Below are 21,104 nucleotides of genomic sequence, written 5' to 3'. Positions count from 1 at the left end.
ACCTCCTAGAAGTTCAGGAAAGAATTTGAGCTTCAGGGAAGATATTGACTGTAAAGGGTTGTCATCCACCCGGCATTTTTAAATCTTCAGGTTGTGAGACATGCAAAGAAACAGGAAAGCAGTCAACAGAAATTGTGGTGGGTGGCTGGGCTCTCCCCAGGGCACCTCCTTATTTGTGCAGTGGGTCTGTGGACGAGGCCGCCATGGTGGCAGGGGCGGAGGTTACGCATGGGCCCCACGACATGGACTTCCTTTCCCAAGGGCTGACCTGGCGGCCACTGATGTCAAGTGTCTAGTCTCCCGACAGCTGAGCCCAGTGCTGAGCCCCAGCGTGGCACCATACGGGTTTGTTCACGCGGCAGAGTGTGCACGCCGTGGACCTCACTGGTTTTACCACATTCCCCTTCACCTAGAAGCATCGGGCCTACTAGAAGGCCCCTTCTGAACACTCGTGGGCAGTTGAACCATACATAGTGCTCTCACGAGCTGGGATGCTTTTAAAAAACTTTTTTTTTTTTTATTGTGGTAGAATATACATGACGTACTATTTACAGTTTTAACCACTTTGCGTGCACAGCCCTGTGGGATTCAGCACATTCACACTGTGGTGCAGCCATTGTCACTGTCCACCCCCAGAACTTTCTCGTCATCCCGGACTGAAACAACTTCCCATCTCCCTCGGTCCCCAGCCTCTGGCAACTGCCATTCTACTCTGTGTCTATGAATCTGACTGCTCTACGTGCCTCATGTTAGTGGGATCGTGCCATATGTGACCTTCATGCATGGCTGAGTTCTCTCAGCATGATGACCTCAAGGTTCATTCGTGCAGTACCATGTGTCGGAATTTTCTTCAAGGCTGAATCACATTCTATTGAATGTGTGTACCCCATTTTGGGTATCTGTTCATCCACTGATGGACATCGGGGTTGTTTCCACCTTTTGGCTACTGTGAATAATGCTGCCATGAACACGGGTGTACAGATGTGTGTGTAAGCCCCAACTGGCCCTTCTTTGGGACTAAATAGAAGTGGAAAAAGCCGTGAAGTAGGTGGCATTACCTTAATGGTCTGCATGTTGTGAAGCCCACAGACCTCTTCTGTTCTTGTCTAAGAGAGTGCTAACTTTCTTTTCTTTCATACAAATGCATGCTTTTTAAAAATAAACTGTTTATTGATTTTAGAAAGAGTGGAAGTTGGGGGGTGGGGAGAGAATGTGAGAGACAAACATCGATAGGCTGCCTCCCATACACACTTCATTTGGGAATCAGACCCACAACCTAGGTGTGTGCCTAGACCGGGAATCAAACCCCCAATCTTTTGGTGTATGGGACAGTGCTTCAATATACTCCAACAATGAGCCACCAGGCCAGGGCCAAAAGTATGCTTTTTTAAAAAAGTTGAATGTATTAGGGTAACACTGGTTGATAACATTATGTAAGTACCAGGTGTACAAATTCTATAACATATCACCTGTGTATTGTACTGTGCTCTCTACCCAGATTCTCATCTCCTTTCCTCACTGCATATTTGACCCCTTCACTCTCTTCTAACTCCCCCCACCCCCTTCCCCTCTGGTGACCACCACACTGTTGTTCGTGTCTATGAGTGTGTTTGTTCGTTTGTTCGTTTGTTGCTTTCTGTTTTATATCCCACTTATGAGTGAGATCATATAGTTCTTGTCCTTTTCAATCTGCTTTATTTCACTCTCAAGACCCAGCCATGCTGTTGCAAATGTTTTATTTCATCATTTTTTATGACCAAGTAGTGTGCCATTGTACATATGTATCACATCTGCTTTATCCAATCAAGTGTCGAAGGACACCGACGTTCTTCCTGTGTCTTGGCTATTGTGAGTGATGCTGCGATGAACCTAGGAGTACATATATCTTTACAAATAAGCGTTGTCAGTTTTTGGGTATATACACAGAAGAGGGATTGCTGGATCATATGACAGCTCTATTCTTAATTTTTTTAGGAACTTCTACATTAAAACTCTGCTTTTGATAAGAGACCAATATGTGGTTCTTTCTTTTCCTTACACTGAACACACAGGTCAGGGTTCGAGGGGCGGGAAGGGGAGTGGCTGCTTTCACCGGCACACCAGACAAACGAGCACCGGCAGGGTTCTGCTGCCCTGTCTGAGCATTCTCTCTGCTGTTTGCAGTTCTGACTCCTGACGGGGTTAATGATCTGTTCCACCAGGAGACGCAACAGAGGGTCTAGTGAACAGGAGATCGAGACTGCGAACAGGCAGAGAGGGGTTATACTCTGTTCTGTTGCACGAGGGGTCCTGCTTGGGGGGTGGTGTGGGAATCGGGTTTGTGCTACATAGTGGGACAAGGAAAGCTAGGTCTAGAGCCCAGGAGCTCTCTTGGGTGCCTCTTAGCACTTCCAGGTGCAACAGTAAGAGTTAGTGTAAAACAACAGTTTACAATAACAACAAAAAGGCAGGCCCACCAAGGATTCGGACACTGTGTGAATGAAGATTCCAGTCACCCCTAGGGGGCCTCAACCCACTGAGGCCCAGATAAGGGCGCGGAGTGCGGGTGGGCGGGGCAGGGGCAGGTTAGGAGTGGTAACTGTGGCCTCACGAGCAGCCTCAGAACCGAGGGCCTGTGGTCTCCGCGTGTCTTTTCTTCTGCTTATGGTGTGTGCGCCCACGTGCACACTTTTATTTTGGCCTCCCTCCCCTTAGTATGTTATACAAGTTCGTTGGAGGTTAATTTTACAATTTAGCCTTTAGGCAGCAGATATTTAGGTGAGACTAAGACTGAATTCGAGCACTGACCCACACAGCCTGGGATAAACCTGTGACCGTGGGACTTGCCGAGTCCTCAGTGTGGGGTGCGGGTAAGGGCATCTTCCCTCACACAAGGGGTGTTCCTGCTGTAGTTGGTGGGGACGTAGGCTTGTTTTGATATATGGAGGTTCATGAAGGTGTAGAGCAATGAGCATGTCTGAGTAGCCTGAGAGATAGTCCATGTGCTCACCATTTGAGCCAGGTGCCAGGTAAGCTGTTGTCTCTGAGCTTCAAACCCACTCTTCTATAGCGGCTGGTGGATGCTGGTGCCGGGATGCTGCAAACCGAATTTCAGCGCGGCCAGTTAGTTGGCTTGGCCTCTGTCACTAGGAGCCCTGAGGCCGCCTGGGAGGCTGGAGGGAAAGAGCTCTCTTCCTGTGTGCTTCCTGCGTCCTGTCTGTTTCTGCTTCCTGTCTGCTTCCTGTCGGTGTCCTGTTTACTTCCTGTGGGTGTTGCTGGTGCTCACCTCAGCAGGGGCAGTTTTTTCTGTGACAGCAGCCATATCCAGTCTTCAGTAGGTTGCATGCAGGATCAGCCTCAGCAGGTGTCTGTGAGGAGCCTGGTGCAAGCGGAGAACAGCACAGGCTGGAGGTGTTGAGGGGTGTCTGCAGGACCCCCTGTGCTTAGATGCCCCCAGGTGGGGCTGCAAGGAGCCCGAGGGATCCGGGCCCACGAGGTGTTACACAGTGCTTGCTCTCTGAAAGGGAGGCACGGTTAATCTCTTTTTGAAAAGAACAATTGAATAAATGAAACATTTATTTTAAATTTGTCTTTGATATTGGTATTGAAGGGGAAAAAGCTGTTCTTAGGTTAGGATGTGTAGATAGTGCTATCTTTTGAATTTCTGTTTTAAAAGTAAAGCACACAGAGGACTTTACAGGAATTCCACTAGACATTGTGTCTGATTTCACTTCAAAACTTGGGTTTCTCCCTAGGTGTGAGGAGTCACAGTGCTCTTTCTGCAACTCTCCTGGTCACTGACTTGATCTGCAATGTGGTAGTTCTATTTTTCATTTTTTGAGGATCCTCTATACTCTTTGCTGTTGTGGCTGGACCAATTTTCATTCCCACCACAGTGCCCAAGGGTTCCCTTTTTTCCATATCCCTGGTGTTTTTAATAATAGCCACTCTAACAGGTGTGAGGTGATGTCTCACTGTGGCAGTACCTTGTATTTTTCCAGTGACTAGAGATGTTGAACATCTTTTCAGGTACCTGTTGACCTTTAGTATATCTTCCTTGGAAAAATGTCCATTCAGGCCCTTTGCCCATTTGTGCTCCTGTCCTCATCACCCTCGAGCCACAGTTTCTGCCCCAGAGGCAGGGCTCATGTGCCTTTTAAAAAGGGTTCTCTTAAGCTGGCAGGCGTCTCAAATCGTGCCATTGGACCTGCGTCTCGGAGAGTTAGATCTGGCATTTCAGTGGGCCACATTCTCCGTTCTGAACAGCAGAGGGTGCACTGAGACTTAACCTGTCCTGTGTGTAGACAGGGGCATCCAGAAAACTGTGTCAGGGCAGAGCTCCCGGAGCTTCCTCCAGCCCAGAGGGTGAGGCACGAGTGGCACATTTGTTCCCATACCCTCGTCTTCACGTGTCTCTACTCATAGCAGTGTTCTACCGATAGGCAAGGGACTCCCAGGGCGGCTCTGGTCAAACCCGTCACTCACCAGGCACTCCCTGCGATTTCCTCTCTGGCTGCCTTTTCTCTGCCCTGCAGGACCATCAGGCCCCTGGGGACGTCCTGCTGCAGGGGCCAGGCCTGCAGGCTGGAAACTTGACTTCTCCACCAGGGATGCTTTCCACGGGCTTGGACTTGGCACAGGTCCTGAACACAACACATAGTGCACAAGGGTGTGAGGCAGGTTTAGAACGCAGGAGACGTGTTCTGAAGAACCAGCTGTGGGTAACTCCTGGCACCACAGGACTTTAAGTCAAAGTGCACAGGACTCTATTTTTGAAGTAAGCTTCCCAGGGGTTAAGTGGGCTGTCACCAACTCAGGCTGCCTGGGTCTCAGTCCTGGCTTACTGCCCTACATGCATTATTTCCCTATTTGAGCTGTTGGGGCCTTCTCCCCAATTTACAGGTTAAAGGAAGGGGCACAGAGAGGTTAAATGACTTATCCAAGGTCTACTAGCCAGTAAGGGCAGAGCTGGGGTTTGAATCCCCGCTGGCCTGTGCCAGAGCCCAGTCAGTGCCTGCTGTGTTGCTGTTTTTGCTTGGGTACCTAGTATAACTCCTGACAGGTAGGTAGGTGCTCAGTAAATGTTTACTGAGTAAACAAACATGCCCAAATCCTAAGGGGCTTTTCAAAGGACTTCCTAATCTTTTGCCCTAACAGTGACCTCCCTGACCCCAAACCAAACCAAACCAAAGTCAACAACATAACCAGCTAAGCTCAGATGCCCACTGATTTCCAACTGACCAGTTACTTTCTGAACTGCTTGCTTTGCCGTGCCCTGCAGGCAGCACCTCGTCCTGGGATGCATGTTAGGCATCCCTGTCCTTTCCTAACAGTGGCTGTGTGTGCAAGTGACAGACTCAGTCCTGGGCACCACCAGGGCCTGCGCCGTGGAGAAGCGTGGAAAGCAGCACTGTCATCCTTGGGGGATCTCTAGAACTGATGGAGTTGTCTTGTCTAGTACCCGCCGGCACCATGTGCGGTCATTACAGTGTTACTGTGTTTCCTATGTGTACTTCACATCCCCGTGACTGTTACTGCCAATTTGTGCTTCTTAATCCCTTCACCTTCCTCACCCAACACATGTAGGGTGGCCTGACACAGCCCAGTGGAAGAAGACAAAAAGCCCCAAGCACAGGACATGTCCAAGCAGCCACCTACACATTCTGGAACACCTTGGTCCCCAGTGACTGGAAGGGCTGGTCACCTGACTTAAGGAGCTTTGTTAAGAGCCCCAAATCTCTCCCAAGGATGCTGGCATTGTACCAGGACATTCATGATGACGCAAGGCTTCATCCCAGTGTTTCTCAGTTTAGCCTGTCCATGAAGGTCACCTGAGCAACTATTTAAAGGTGCTGAGGCTTGGGCCTTATTCCAGGTGCCTCTGTAAGGTTTAAAATCTGCCCCAGGTATTTCAAGTGCAGGTTCCAACCACTGCATTCATTCCCAGGTTGTGTGGGAAATTGGGGGAAACACAGACCTTTGCTCTGACCATGGGCTCCTGGATCAGAATCTCCTTGGAGAGAATCTGGGGTTAACACACTAACAGGTACTTTTGAGGCCAGGCTCAAGGGAGGCTCTGGCTCACCCACACAATCTCAGTAATGGGGGGGTCCCAGCTGCTGAAACAGGTCTGCCCAGAGAGGTGGGGAGGTCCCCTCCACCTCCCAGGAAAACCCCTGCCTGCCCACATTTGCACCTGACACCTTTGCTGAGGCTGCCTGGAACAGACTGTCATACCCCAAGCAAGCACGAGGTGGCATCCAGGCCCCATACTTGTCCTTGGGCCCACAAGAAAAAATTGTTTCCTTTTGTCAAACTCGCCTACTGAACAGCTAGGAGATTTTGTGCAATCTGGATTATGGGGCAGTGGCTCTTCCTGTGCGTGACATTCCTTTAAAAGCCTTGTGTTTGATGGTGAAAGTCCATGGGAGTTTTGTACTTCATTCCATGATAGTGCTGTGTTTGTTTTAATATGGAAATAATTATTTCCACAAATTACAGGTACAGTTGACCCCCAGGAAGATGCTTTTGCAGGCCTTTCAGCACTGCATACCTCAGAGGTAAATGCACCTTCTATGGCTTAGGAAGCTCAGAGCGACATGATTGGGCCCCGTATCTACCTTCTGGTATGTGCAGGGGTAGAAATGAGGCCTGACTATCCTCCTTTGTCCATTTCCTCATCGATGCTAAACCTCTGCTGTGGGAAGGACAGGACCCCCATCCTCAGGGATCAAGTGGGAAGCATTTTTATCAGCTCGGTAAACTCTAATTCACTTATACGCATGTGTCATTACCAAATTATACATGAACTGCTTTCCATTTCTATGCTTCTGAGCTTTCTGAAGATGAATGTTATGTAACAGAGCTGAAAACCATCTGAGAGAGAACATTGAAGACTCACTTTAGAAAAGGGAAATTATACATGCAGGGGCCGGGGCTGCTCGGATGGCAGGGTGATATGAGGCAGGGAAGCTGACTTGGAATCAAGTTGAAGGGACCCTGGCTAGTGCTTCCTCTCTTCCTGCCTGTCTCCATTGTCTGTCAATGGGGAGCTGGCAGGATTCCTGAGCAAACCCTAAAACTCTGGCCAGACACAGTCATAGCTCCCTAAATGCCCAGTGGACTCATGAATTTCTGCTCATGGACTCTGAGAACTGCTGCTGCCACTTCGTAATCCAGAGTCTGCCCAGGTCGCTGATGTGGCTCTCACGTTGTCAGCACTAGGATTTAAGAGGAAAACAGTGTTTTTGGAGACCTCTTCAGAGTCTTTTCAGTTTGCCTCTGACTCTCAGCATAAAGTCACTGAGTGCAGGCTCTGTCCCCCGCCCTCCAGGCACAGGGTGCTGGAGCTGTCTCTGCGGCCTTTGCCCCTCCTGCTCTCCCAGCCCCGGCACCACCAGGGCTGAGTCTGTGCTTCTGGCCCCAGGTTCTGTGGACCTCCAGATGTCTGCGGGGGTGGCCTGGGGTGGGGGGCTGGTGTGTGTGTGAGTGGGTGTGTGTAGTTAGTGTCTCCAAAGCCACAGGAATAAACAGGGCATGTTTTCTTGGGGCATCATTTTCACTCAAAGTTTTGGGAAAAAATTCTTGTTGTTTATGAATAAAACAAACATGGATATACCATTGGAGAGAATGAAGAGCTCAAGTCAATTTTGAAGATAAAACACATGACTTCAGAAAGTGTTGCATGGGAGCCAGCGTGACCTACCCTTGGAGGGGTCCTTCTCCTCTGCTTAAAGCAACTTGAGGAATAAGCTCATTAACAACACACATTTTTGAGCACCTACTATGTGCAAAGCTCTGTGCTAGACACTGGGGACAGGACATGGGAGATACGTCTCCTACTCATGAGGATCTGGTGGTCTAGAGAGAAGCCTTAGCCTCATCTTTATTACCACCATCACCATCATTATCACCGTCTTCACCTTTTCCATATTCATAAGCTCCGAAACACCTGTGTCTGTTTTGTTTCCAACTCTGACCCTCGCTTTAGGATCTTGCTGGGCACATGTTATATACTTAATAAATATTTACTGAGTGAGTGCTTTCTCATTTTTTAATCATGCTAGTGTTTATGTTGTACATCATCTCAGGCACCGCTCACTATAATTCTAGGCGGTAGGCAGTATGGTTATCTGTTCCAGATGGGCACACTGAGAGAGGGTCAACAACTTCCAAAGGCTGTGCACCGAGAGTCAATCCCCTGTCCGTTCAACTTCAGAGCCTGGGCATTCCACTCGGAACCGTGGTGGCCTGAGGTTCCTTGCATGGCCATCAGGGAGGACTTGAGCTCAGTGGGCATGAGCCCTTGAGGCTGGCTTTGTCAGGGGTGGCTTTGATTTAGCTTCTCTCTTGGATACTGAGACAGGTCAGCATCCAGATACCAGAGCATGCCAGCTGGGGATGACCACAGGTGTCCCGAAGGTGTGACCAGGAGGGCATTTAGGCAGCACTCTCGTGTTTGGGGCTTCTGGCTAGTGGCCATCTATGCTCCCGGGGCTGCTCCAGTGTTGCCACATAAGCTGTGGCTGTGCAGGAGGGAGAGGGAGCTTCTGGGGTTTTGCCTTAGATCAGTAGCCTGCTGGGGTCACCTGCAAAGCAGAGCGACAACGCGCCTGAGAGGACTTTCCCAGCCATTAGGGCCACCACTTCCTCAAACATCTCCGAGGCCAAGTTGGAAAACACCAGGTCGGGGTCCCCGAGCCTGGGCGAGCTGCTGTTCTGGGGAAGGCGGGGAGGTGGGCTGGATTCACTGTTAGGCTACAGCCAGCTATCAGGGTTGGGCGGTGTATGAGTCCGGTGGCTATCACAGCAAATCACCCCAAACCCGGGGCGGGGGGTTGCTTCAAACAACAGGAATTTTTTCTTTCAGCTCTGGAGACCAGAGGTCTGTAGGCAAGGTGTGGGCAGGGCATGCTCCCTTCCAAGGCTCTAGGGGAAGACCCTTTCCTGCCCTTTCCAGTGGCCCCAGGCTTTCTCGGGCTTGCGGCTGTGTCACTGCAACCCGTGTCTCTGTCTTTACGTGGCCTTGCCAGTGTCTGTATAATCTCCTTCTCCTTTCTCTGAAGGAACTTGGCATTTGATTTAGTCCCACCCTACTCCAGTGTGCTCTCATCTTAACTAATGACATCTGCAAAGACCCTATTTCCAAATAAGGTCACCACAGGTACCAGGGGTTAGACTTCAGTGACTTCAACATATCTTTCTGGGGGACACAGTTTAACCCAAACAGATGGCACTGCTGCCCTTGGGTTATCTCCACATATGGCACCAGGCTTGCCAGGTCTCTACCATAACTGGTCACAATAAATGACCAGAGCACCTGAGCTTGAACTTGCTTAAGAAGGTAGCCTTATTCAGAGTGCAGGGGATGTTTCTTGCCTCTGCCACTGCTGCCCACCACCCAAGACTCTGAGCCCTCCTGGGGCATCCATCACAGTTGTCTGCCAGAGGATGGGCACGTGACCTGCCTTGGTCTATGGGATTCCAGGACTCTAGTGGAGACTGGGGGGAAGTACCCCTTTCTGCTCCATGTGGAGCAGTGAGGGTGTGAGTCTGAACCCACAGAGGGACCTGGATGGAGTGGGTCCCCCCGACAATAAAGCCAAGGAAGGAAAGTGAAGCCAAAGATGTAGAGAGATGTGGTCTCTGGTGTGATATGAGTACCTGGATTCAGCCTGACCTGAACCTAGCTACTCTTAGAGCCAACAAGTCTTTTTCCTCCTTTATCTGCTCAAGCCAGTTTAAGTTGGACTTAAAAAAAAAAAAAGTAACTGAAAGAGTGCAACTGAGAAACACAAATTCAAAGGCTTGGAGCCACCCACCCTCTTTGAGAATCCAGCACGCAGACTTTGGCATGCAATTGAGCTCATAGGCTCAGTGGACCTCCTTTGTGGACCTGCTGGGTACCAGGAATCTCATGCTGAGATGTTCTTGGAAGTCCACACTGGAGCCTTTCCAGGGCCTGAGATTAGATGAGACAGCTGTCTATGTGTGTCTCTCCTCCCCAGACACGGCAGAGCACGTGGCAGCGTGGAATCCCGGCCCTTGTCTCCCGCTCTGATCAGGGCTCCTTCCTCTCCTCTCATCAGTCATGGCAACGTTCCCTTCCTGCCTCAGGGGGGCAGGAGAAAATGCCCTCGGACGCTGCCGGGGGCGATGAGAGAGGTGGGGCCACACTGGGGGCCGTCTGCCGTGCTGGGCAAAGCTGGGTGTGTGGGTCCCTGCAGCACCCGAGGATAGGCACCGTGACATTGTTTGAAAATAGAAAAAACAACAAGTGCTGGCGAAGATGTGGAGAGAGGGGAACACTTCTGCACTGCTGGTGGGAATGCGGACTGGTGCAGCCCCTGTGGGAAGAGTATGGAGATACTTAAAAATATTAAAAATGGATCTGCCTTTTACCCCAGTGATTCCACTTCTGGGAATATAGCTGAAGGAACCCAAAACACTAATTTGAAAGAACATAAGCACCCTATGTTCACTGCAGTGTTATTTACAACAGCCAAGATATGAAAGCTGCCCAAGTGTCCATCAGTAGATGAGTGGATAAAACAACTATGGGACATTTACACAATGGAATTCTACTTGGCGTAAAAAAGAAGAAAATATTACTCTTTGTGACAGTGTGGATGGGCCTGGAGAACATTACGCTAAGTGAAATAAGCCAGTCAGAGAAAGACAAATATATGATTTCACTCATATGTGGAATCTAATGAACAAACTGAACTAACAAGGAAAATGGGGACAGACTCATAGATGGAGAGCAGATGACAGCTGGTGGGGGTGGAGATGAGGGGGTGGAGGGATTGGGCAAAAAGGAGAAAGGACTCACGGACGTGGACGACAGTGTGGTGATTGCTGGGGGTAGGGGGGTGTAAGGGAACTAAATGGTAATGGGAAAAATATAATAAAGATTAAATAACACAAAAAACTGTGAACGACCCAACTGTTTCTCAAGACAGGAATGGAGAAGTGGATTGTAACATGCTCACAGAGTGGAATCATGTACAGCAGTTAATCTGGACATAGCAGGTCAACCGGGAAGATCTTGGAACCGTCCAGTGAGTGAGAGGAGTGAGGTGCCAAGGACATGACCAGTTTGAAACCGCAATGGACAGATTTCAGACCAGGCAGAGGTGCGCCGTCCTCACGGATGCACTCATCTGTGGAAAAGACTCATCTGTGGAAAAGATACAGCTGTGGGCTCGTGGGATCGGGCCGCTTCGGGGACGGGGCCGCCCCTGGGTGGGGCGGGGTGCGGATCTGGAAGAGCACAAGGGCCCCTCTGTTTCTGTGGCCTTTTTGTTCCTGACCAGACTCGGAAACAGACACATAAAAACTCCACGCCGCCGTCTGCCCCAGGTGTCCCCTCGAGTTGTCTGTGAAGCCTGGGCTCAGAGGCACTCATGCATGCATGCACACACAATGTGCATGCGACACTCAAACACACACACACATGTGCACCAACACAGTGCACACACAGGACCATGTATGTGCACATGGGAATGCATGCACAGGTGTGTGCACACATGCACTGAACACTGACCATTTTATTCAAGTCCCCACACTTGCATGTGGGACCCCTTGAGGACTTCCCAGTGATGTGGGTCCATAAAACCCTCTTCCCTGTGCTTAGTTGGCATAGGTGGGTTCCTGTTACTGGTGGTTGAAGACCCCTGACTTCAAAACACTTCAGACCTCGGACCACAGGGGAAACTTTTTAAAAATTAAAAGAAGTGTAAAATTTATTTTTCTAATTCTCACTTGAGGACATTTTTCATCACTTTTAGAGAGAGAGGAAGGAATAGAGAGAGGGAGAGAATATCAGTGTGAGAGAGGAACATCAATGGGTTGCCTTCCATGCTTGCCATGACCAGGGATTGAACCCACGACCTTTTGGTATACAGGGCAACATTCCAATTAACCAAACCACACTGGCCAGGGCCACTGGGGAACCTTTTAACCACGGACCCAGTCTGTCCTCCCCTAAGACACAGGTCATAAGCTCAGGGTCGGGGGGAGCTGTGCAGGTGTCGGCAACAGCCTGCTACCCTGTAACTGTTTTCAACTCAAAGCAGTCCCAGAAAGCAAAGCCTCAAATGCGGCCCTGCTCCAGTGCCACCGGCATAGAAGGGAGCGGGGGGGTGGGGGGTGGGGGGGGAGGGTGGAGTTTGCAGGCACCGTGTCCCTGCCCCGAGCCCAGGCTGTTCCTGCACTTGCTCCACACACAGCCTGTGGTTGCCAGACTTACAGTCATGGAGACTGAGCACTGGTCGCTGGCCATGAAACCCTTCACAAGATTTTTCAAATAGTAATATATAGTCAGGGTCTGGAGCGGTTGAACGCTGAACTATTTACGTTGAGAGTGAATTATGTATTTTTGTCCATTCGCAGAGAACAGATCTTTCATTCGTTTACATACTAAAGATCCCTGTGGGTCTGGGAATCAGAAAAGCCAATGTTTGTTTCAGATGTCTGAGCATCCTCAATTTTTCTTGCCTTGGTCTTGAAAAATACAGCTGATTCCCTGAGTCCGGATCGCTGCTGATAGGCTTTGCAAGACCTTACAAAGAAGGTCAGGTGACCCTGGGAGCCAAGGGGGTGGTGGAGTGGCCCTTGTCAGAGCTGTGACTGCCCGGTCAGGGAGGGACTGGCTTTGCTTTTGCATTGTCTGCTGGGAGCTTGAATCTTGAGGTTGCATCTTGGGTGACACGGTGGAGCCTTTCGTCCTCAGTGTATTGGCTGATATTTTTCAGAGTACTCACTCGGTCAGTGTTAGGAAAGAGGTCTGTGGGGCTGGGTGTTTGTTTTGCTCTAATTAAGGTTATGAAATACTTCAGGCACACAAATTGTGTATAGGGTGATACAGCGAACCCCACGGAGCCGTCATCTAGCTTGAGAGACAAAACATTAACTGGGACCCCTTCCTTCTCAATCATCCCCTCAATTCTCAATCCCCCAGAGAAATGATCTTCTCATCCACAACTGTTTTCCCAGCCCCTCACAGTTTCCCTCCAAAAGGTGTGATTTCAGTAGTGATTCTTGACTTTTCCTAAGGACCCCTGAGCCTCCTGGACCTGCAGCTCTCGGAGTAGCCTTTGAGACCCCTGAGTGCCTGGGACAGGGAGTGGTCCAGCCCTCATCTAGTTGGGATCAACTGTGTCACCTCCCTGTGACTCTGCAGTTTCCTCATCTAAACTCCTGAGGTCACAGCTTGGTGAGGGGCACTTTGAGAGGGCTATTGGGAGCATCGGGTGGGCTTGCTCCCCACTCCGGTGCACAGGAAGCCTTGGTAAGCATTAGTGATGATAATAATAAGATTATTATTATGGTGTAACCTCCAGACTCATTCGCACATCATTTCTCATGGAAATTGGAGGTGGGAAAGCTGAGTCCATCTTGTTCTTGGGGCGCACTTGAACTTGTCCCACCGCCTTGGCCAGACTGGCAAGGCCTCTTCACAAACAGCACTAGGCTCCTTCCCCAAAATAAAAAAGCAAAAGAAAGGGGTTTCTTCATAGGCTGTTTAGCAACCCCGGGAGGGAAAAACAATCAGAGACGTGGAAACAGCTCTGGGGGAGGTCAGCTGTGTAGGGAGGGAGCTTGCTCTTCCCTGTGGTGAACCCACAGAGCTCCAGCCGATGCTGCAGAAGCTGCGAGCTCAGGGGAAAAGGGGAACAGGAAAAGTATGGCCGGTTGCACAACTCCAAGCCCAGATTGGGGCCGGACAACTGCGGGCGTTGGCACAGGAAGCGCCCCCTGGCCTGGACTCGAGGCCCCTTTGTGCGGGTGGGCTCCTTGGAGTCTGGTGTTGGCTGCCATCGTCCCGCACTTGGCCAGGGGCTGCAGCCCATTCCTTGTCCACCACCAAGAAGCCCGCGCGCAGGCTGGGAGGTCCACCTTTAAACCCGAGGGTCAGGTGGGTGGGCAGAACAGGGCTTGCAGGTTTCTCGTGGATCCTCTCCCAGGAAGGCCCTGAAACTCTAGAAGGATGTTTTCTTATCACTCAGAATATCTTGCTTCTTAACATCCACTCTCCTATGATTGCCTTGGAGTATATGTAAATTTATTTCTAAAAACTATATAAGTAACTCTATTAGGGAAACTAAAAAAAAGAAAACAATACTTACCCATTATCTCACCATCCAAACTCTATAGCTATTGTAATTTTGGTATATTTCCTTCCAGTCACTTTCCCCTATGCATGTGTTTGCATGTGGCATAACATAGTGTAGACATAATTGGGGAGCCGGCTGTTCACACCCCGTAATCTCATGAGCATGTCCATGCTGCCATGGGTTTCATATGTGTCCTCATTAGCCCTGGGTGTCAGGACTGTTGTTTTAGTTGTAAGTTTTTTGTTTTTTAAAGATTTTATTTCTTTATTTTTAGAGAGAAGGGAAGAGAGAGAGAAAGAGAGGGGAAGAAACATCTATGTGTGGTTGCCTCTCATGTGTCCCCTAGTGGGGACTGGCCTGCAACCCAGGCACGTGCCCTGACTGGGAATCAAACCTGCGACCCTTTGCTTCGCAGGCCTGCACTCAGTCCACTGAGCTGCACCAGCCAGGGTAGTTGTAAATTTCTAAGAAAGCACTTTCATGTGGAAAAAATTCATACACGCATGACAGTAGAGTGAGTAGTAAAAACCATCCACGTTCTCATCATTCAGTTTCAACAATTATAGGCATGAGGCTCACCTGGCCTGGACTTTATTTGTGGCTATTTAAATTGTGGTTGACTATACGTAACCTAAATGTTATCACTGTAGCCATTTTTGAGTGTTCAGTTCAGTGGCATTCAGTACATTCATATTATTCTGCAATCATCACCGCCATCATGTCCAGCAATTTTTTGTCATCTCAAACCGAAACGCCCTTTTCATTAAACACAAACTTCCCGTCCTCCCTCCCCGGACCCTGGAAACCTCCGTTCTACTTTGTGTCTCCACAGCTGTGACTACCTCGGTGCCCCCGAGTGAGATAATACTCGACTTTTGTGTCTGGCTTCTTTTACTTATCATGATGTCTCCAGGATACATCCATGGTATAGCATGTGTCAGAATTTCTTTTTTATGGCTAAGTAATATTCCATTGTATGTGTGGAACACATTTTGTTTATCTACTCATTTTTTGATGGACATGTAGGTCTTTGGGCCCGGGCACTGTTAAGCAAATTCCAGAGATCATCTTGTTTTATCCATAAATATGCTTACAGATGAGGACTTAAAAATACATCATGGCAATATCATGATGCCATCCAGGCAGCTCGGCAGTAGTTCCTTTATATCACTTAATGTCCAGCTAGGGTTCAGGTCTCTCTGATTTTTTTGCGACCTCCTCTTCGAGGTTTGCTTGAGTCAGGATCCAAATAAAATCAGTTGGTTTCTTACATCTCCTCTACCCTCTTCTTTCTTTCTTGCCACTTATTTGTTGAAGAAACTTGGTTGTGGTCCTACACGGTGTCTCACGTGCTGACTCCACGTGTTTTCCTACGTGCCCCCTGTGCCCTGGGGCTGGACTCGACCCGGGACAGTCGGCAGGAGCACCTCCTACGGTGCCGTGTCCTCCCTACGGTTTCACGTCAGGGGGCACTGATGTCCACTCCAGAGCTCCTGGTTCTGCTTCTTTGTGTTTGTCTTCCTTACATTTATTATACTGTTAATTTTAAACCATTTCCAATGAATAGAAACTTCCGAATATTTCAAAGAATTCCTGTGCACCATTCACCCAAAGACCCCATTTAACGTGCCCGGTAGATTGGACCTGAATGTCTCAGTTGCATGTTCTCTAGGGCATGTCCCAAAGGTGCGGTGAACAGGTTCAGCCGGGATCAGCTGTGGTCTCTTCTTGGTGTCACAGCCTTGACCCGTTTGAATATTGCAGACAGACTAATCTTTTGTCCAATGCCTCTCAGTTTGCGTTAGTCTGATGTTTTCCTCAAAATGCATAATGATGGGAGGCAAGTTGTGCATCTTGGCTGAAACATCACAGAAATGATGCTGAGTTCTCAGTGCATCCCACTGGGGTGGCAGGGGGAGGTGCATGATGGAGTTCGGTCCAACCCGGTGGCCTTACCTTTGACCATGTGATTAAGACATTGCTCCCTTTCTCTGTTGTAACTCTCCCCTTTCGTAGTCAGTGTTTTTTGGGGGGAGACATACTTTGAGACTATATAAAATCCTGTTTCTCATTCCTCTTTCACCAATTTTAGCACCCACAGATATTTCTTGTTTTAATTAATGTTGCTATTAGGAGACCAAATGGTGATTTTTGAAATTCCAGTGCTCCGTGCAGTAGTTGGCATTCTGCTAGAAGAGCTTTCTTTTCTCCTCATACATGTCTTTACTTGTATCCATGTGCACTCACAGATTTTTATTGTATCCAAAGCCAAACTCTGCTGATAGTATTTACTTTTATCCTGAACTACACGTGCCTCTTTGTGAGTTGATTTTGCCACTCCGCCATCTGTGACAGAGCTTGTCCCACAGGAGGGCCCAGGACACTGCACTCTTTCTAAACAGGCCTGCGGTTCTGCGATGCGACAGTGCTGTCAGTGGTCCTTTACTCGCCGGTCCCCTGACAGCGCTGCAGTGAATGCCCCTGGGCAGAAGCCCTCTCCCCTCGTGGGGGGCATTCTGGTTTAGAACCTCGGGTCGCTGGCCCTTTCTTCCTCCTTTGGAACCCAGGTCTGCCTCGTTGCAGCCTCCGCCCACCCATCCAAGGGTCCCAGTGCTGCTGAAAGCAGACGTGGAGCTCTGACCCCACCCCCAGCAGGTCAGAACCGAGGCGGTGCCTGCAGGGCCCCGCACAGCCTCCCTTTTCCAGGTACAGGCCTCGGTGCTCCCAACTCGCCTCCCGCCTCTGGGCCCCTCTCCAGCCCCCTGGCTCAGACCTCAGTCTGGTATTCAGGTGTGACGCCGAAGGTGGACGCAGGCCTCCCTGGGCCTGACCAGAGGGCACCCAGCAGGCCTCTCCTCTCCTTTCTTTGGGATGCCAGGCCCTACTGCCGGTGCTGCTCCTGCCTTCGACTCACGAATTTAGTCAGTGGAATGCCTTTCCTCCCCCGTTTGGTGAATCTGTGTCTGCAGTGCCTATAGCAGCTGAAGCTTTTTCATGTCTTTCACCTGCTCCATTCTCACCACGACCACCCACATTTACAGAGGAGGACACTGAACTCTGTGAGGTTACGTAGAAGGCCCCGTGTGACCATGGCGTTCTCCAATTAGGACCGTGCAAGGGTCCTTTGTACACAAGAGACCATTTCAAAGGATGTGCAGGTGAGCAGCACCTAGAGGAAGAGTTTAGAACCCTGGGCTGGGAGCAGGGGAGCTGTCCTTACCCCAGGCCAGAAGGGATGAGGAAAAAAGAAATTTCTGGAACTGGAGAGAGTTATTTCAAGCAGGCCGTCCTGAGGGGAACAGTGGTTTTCCACTAAGGGACACAGCCAGGTGGGGGGGGCTCGGGGTCGCTGCCCAGCAGCCCTCTCTCCTCCCTCTAGTCTACCCCTGGGCTCCCCACTCACCAACCTGTGAGCCGGGGGTGCCCTGCTGATGGGCCTCACCGGTCAGCCCCCCAGGGGCTCAGAAGGAGAGGGTGGAAAGTGGGTGGGGGCAGATGGAAGGTTCCGGCACAGAGGTTTAGTGAATTTTCCAAAGTCTGAGATGGAACTGGGGGTGGGGGTTGTCCAGTGATGGATTCTAGACAAGGGGCCTCAGATAGTTTTCTCTCTCTCTTTCCCCTCTTCCCCCAACCACTTGCTCTCTCAAATCAGACACGCTGCTCTGTGCATGGCCGGCTAGTCCCCTCCACTCCAGCTCCCCTGCATGACCCCCGACCCCCCTTCCTCCAGCGAGTGAGTGCCAGAGAAGCAGGCACAAAGCCCATGGCCCTGGACTGTCCTCCAGACCTGCCTGGGGAATGTCTCCTCCCCGGGTGCTGGTCTCTGCTCTGCCTCAGCACCGGCTTGTCTGGAAGGGGCTGGCTCCTCTGAGTGATGGTGTTTTCCTGCAGAGCAGGTGGTGGGACAGCCCCACTCGATTTATTCTTCTGCTTGATCTGCTGTACTGGTGACATGGAACAGCACCAGGCCGAGTATCAGATAGAATAAGTTTCAGTGCAAGAAAGGGAGGAAGGAAGAAGGGAGAAAGGGGGAGAGGGAGGGGAAAAGAATGTTTGAAGGAAGGAGAAAGGAAGAATAGGGAAAGCAATGAGAGAGAAAAACAATTTTTTCCCTAGACAGATTATTTCTCTTCCATATATTAACAAAAGAAAACTCCAGAGAGGGCAGCTGCTGGCTGATATGGTTACTGCACAGTCATCAGCACCTTAAGCTTCTCCTGTTGTGCTATGCTGTCATTCTCAGAACAGTGCCTCATGGTCTAAAAGGGATGTTCAAGCTCCAGCCATCATGTCTGCATTCTAGTCAACAAGAAGGAGAAAAAGGAGACAGAGCCACCTCTCTTGCTTTGAGTGGAATGCATGGAAGGAACATACAACACTTTAGCTTACGTCTCATTTAATTTTTTAAAAATCTCTCCTGAGAGATTTATCTGCGAGGAACATGCCCACTCTTAATGGTGTACACTTTTAGTGACTGGGATTAGGCGGTGCTCCTGACTTTAGTCCGATGACAAACTCCACGCGCTTACAGAAGAGGAGTTCACGAGGGTGCAGCCTGAGTCCAGGGGTGAGGAGCTGTGTGAGGTGAGGAGGATGGGGGGTGTCTGCCCAGAGAAGGGCAGCTCTTTGGGGAACATGTGGGCTTAAGTTGTATGGAGTGTGGCATTCGGAAAAGTAACTAAGAATTAGACTGGTTGAGGGGCCTGGGTGGAGAGTCTGGGCAGACTTTGACTCGATGAGATAAGGCACTTCTACAGAGCAGGCTTCCAGTCAAGCAGCACGACGGTTTCCTCAGTCACCGGCATGGAGGGACTTCGTGTACCTCAGTGCATTTCCAAGAACAGAGCGCTGAGAATCTTGTGGTCCCCTGAGGAATTCCTGAAAACTTGGAAGAGAGAGGAGAACTATATTCGACCTCAGAGTTAAGTCCAAACCCCACACTTGGTAATCATTAACCTCTCTGTCCCGCGATCACTCTTCCAGGTGCTGTCCCAAGCCCTGTAGGTGTCATCTTGTACAGTCCATCAAGTCTCTGCACTCCGCAGCTGAGGAAATAGAAGTGGCGGTGGTCTATGATCCACCCGTGACCACAGCTGGCAAGTGGAAGAGCCTGGACTGGAAGCTGGGCAGCCTTGGCCTTGACTGCCATGGCCATGTGGCTTATCGGACCGAAGCAGAGATATGCAGGCAGGTAGTTAGATGTGGTTGCCGCTCCCGCACGGACGGACAGGGCCCCGTGAAGTGCACTGGCACAGCAGCAGAAAGACGGGCTTCTGCAGCGGAGGGAGGCTGTGGACCCTTGGGAAAGGGGGAGTCCCAGAGGCCACCGTCCCTCCAGGCTGTGCCTGGGGCAGAGGGTGCCAGCTCTGCCCCACAGTGTCCCATCAGCTGTGGATGATGCCCGCCCATGGCAGGACAGATGACCTGGACCTTTCGGCTGGGCTGTCCTCTGTGTCATTCAGGCTGTGCTGTCTGGCCCGGAGTCTTCTAAGGCACTGCCTGTTTATGATGCAGCTCCCCGTGCCGGTGCATCCACAGGGAGAGCCTAGGCAGGCTGACGGGCGCACCCTGGCCCCCGGACGTGCAGAGCTTTCAGTGCCGGTCAGTACAGCGAGCAGCATTCTGATTTCCTGGGGTCTGCACTGGTTCTGCAGCTTTGAGACTGGCAGATCCAAGGGGAGCAGGATCAATGGGACAATGGAACGAATGCCACCTCTTAAGGCCTCTTGGAGAGGGCTGCCTGGTCTCTAGACACCCCCTACACATTCTGGATCCTTCTCTGCAGTGACAGGTGTTACTTGTTGGGGTATCTGGGTGGGGTTTGAGATTCTGGATGTGAAAGCTCCTTGCCCACATCCCCCAGCCTTTCTGGAAGGTAGGGTGCCCCTTATAAATAAGGAACAGAGATAAGTACTCCGCCAGGAAAGCTACGGCAGGCCGAGACCCTGTCTCATCGAGCCTGTCAAACAGCCCCACAGACATTGAGCAGCCCTCAGCTCCTGCGCACGTGGGGTGCGGACGCAGTGGAGAAGGGGGGAGGGCAGGGCGGCAGCTCCGGGCTTCTGGGCCTGCCTCTGAGCCCCCTTTTGCCATGCTCTAAAGAATATCGGTTCAGAGCTCATCTAATCCAATCTCTCATTGGACCCAGGAGCAGAACACAGCTCAGTGCTGGCTTCGGGCTCCGTTTTCTGGTGGCGTGCTGGCAGCCCTGATGTCCTAGTGCTCACTGGTTACCATGACCACGGCCAGTCGCAAGTTACCCTCATGGCGTCAGTGAACGTGGAATTAGAAAGAGAGGCCCCTGCCTCTCTCTGTACCTGTTGGCCTGGAAACCTGCTGGGCTGGGCTGCAGGTCACCTGCCCTCTCACTGCACGTAGAGGGAAGTTACATACTACCTGGTGGGAACCATAAGCAAAAGGATTCTTAAGGAAGTTTCAAAGATGCCTCTTGAAGCCAACAAATCCTGCTGCACCCAAGGACAGATGGCATATGGGAGACCACGGTCAGGACAGCACGTGGCCAAGGGTGACAGCTCCAGGTCACTTGTGGCCCCAGGGACCCGCAGTGCTCTGGGAGCCTGGCTGCATTGTTGCAATCTTGTTGACCATGGTGTTGAGTCTTTTTCCATTTTCCAGTGAGCTGTGCAAGATTCAAATACTAAAAAGTGGGTCCCACAGAGTAGAGGACCACTGCTGGGCAGAACGAGAGGTGTGAAGCCGCTACAGAATGGCTTTTTGTTGTCAAACCCAGGGCCTTAGAGCCAACACCAGTGAGCGTGTGGGGGTCGGAGAGGGCTGATGAAGTCAGCCAGGCCCTGGGGTGCGCAAGTGAGCTGGGCCATGGGCGGTTTGGAAGGGCAGTCTGTGCGCCTCAGCTCTTGCCACACAGAGTTGTTGGGCGAATCAGAAGGAATGAAACGCCCGTAAAGCGTCCGGCTTCAGAGCCGATGGAAGAGCCACTGCCAGAGCAGACCCACGGCAGCTGCCAGGAGGGATGAGAGCTCATGA

At 50.7% G+C, this 21,104-nt stretch overlaps 1 non-coding gene across 1 annotated transcript; it reads right to left on the bottom strand.

Annotated features, from left to right (window-relative positions):
- Window positions 1-1,019: 1,019 nt before the first annotated feature.
- Window positions 1,020-1,144, bottom strand: LOC119047116 (U6atac minor spliceosomal RNA). The gene has a single exon (XR_005082084.2). It is a non-coding gene; the product is annotated as a U6atac minor spliceosomal RNA (small nuclear RNA).
- Between the last annotated feature and the right edge of the window lie 19,960 nt (window positions 1,145-21,104).

This window comes from Artibeus jamaicensis, unplaced genomic scaffold (assembly GCF_021234435.1).
Source record: "Artibeus jamaicensis isolate MK-2021 breed Jamaican fruit bat unplaced genomic scaffold, CSHL_Jam_final contig_464, whole genome shotgun sequence".
Lineage (NCBI taxonomy): Eukaryota > Metazoa > Chordata > Mammalia > Chiroptera > Phyllostomidae > Artibeus > Artibeus jamaicensis.
This window is presented reverse-complemented; position numbering and strand designations above follow the sequence as displayed.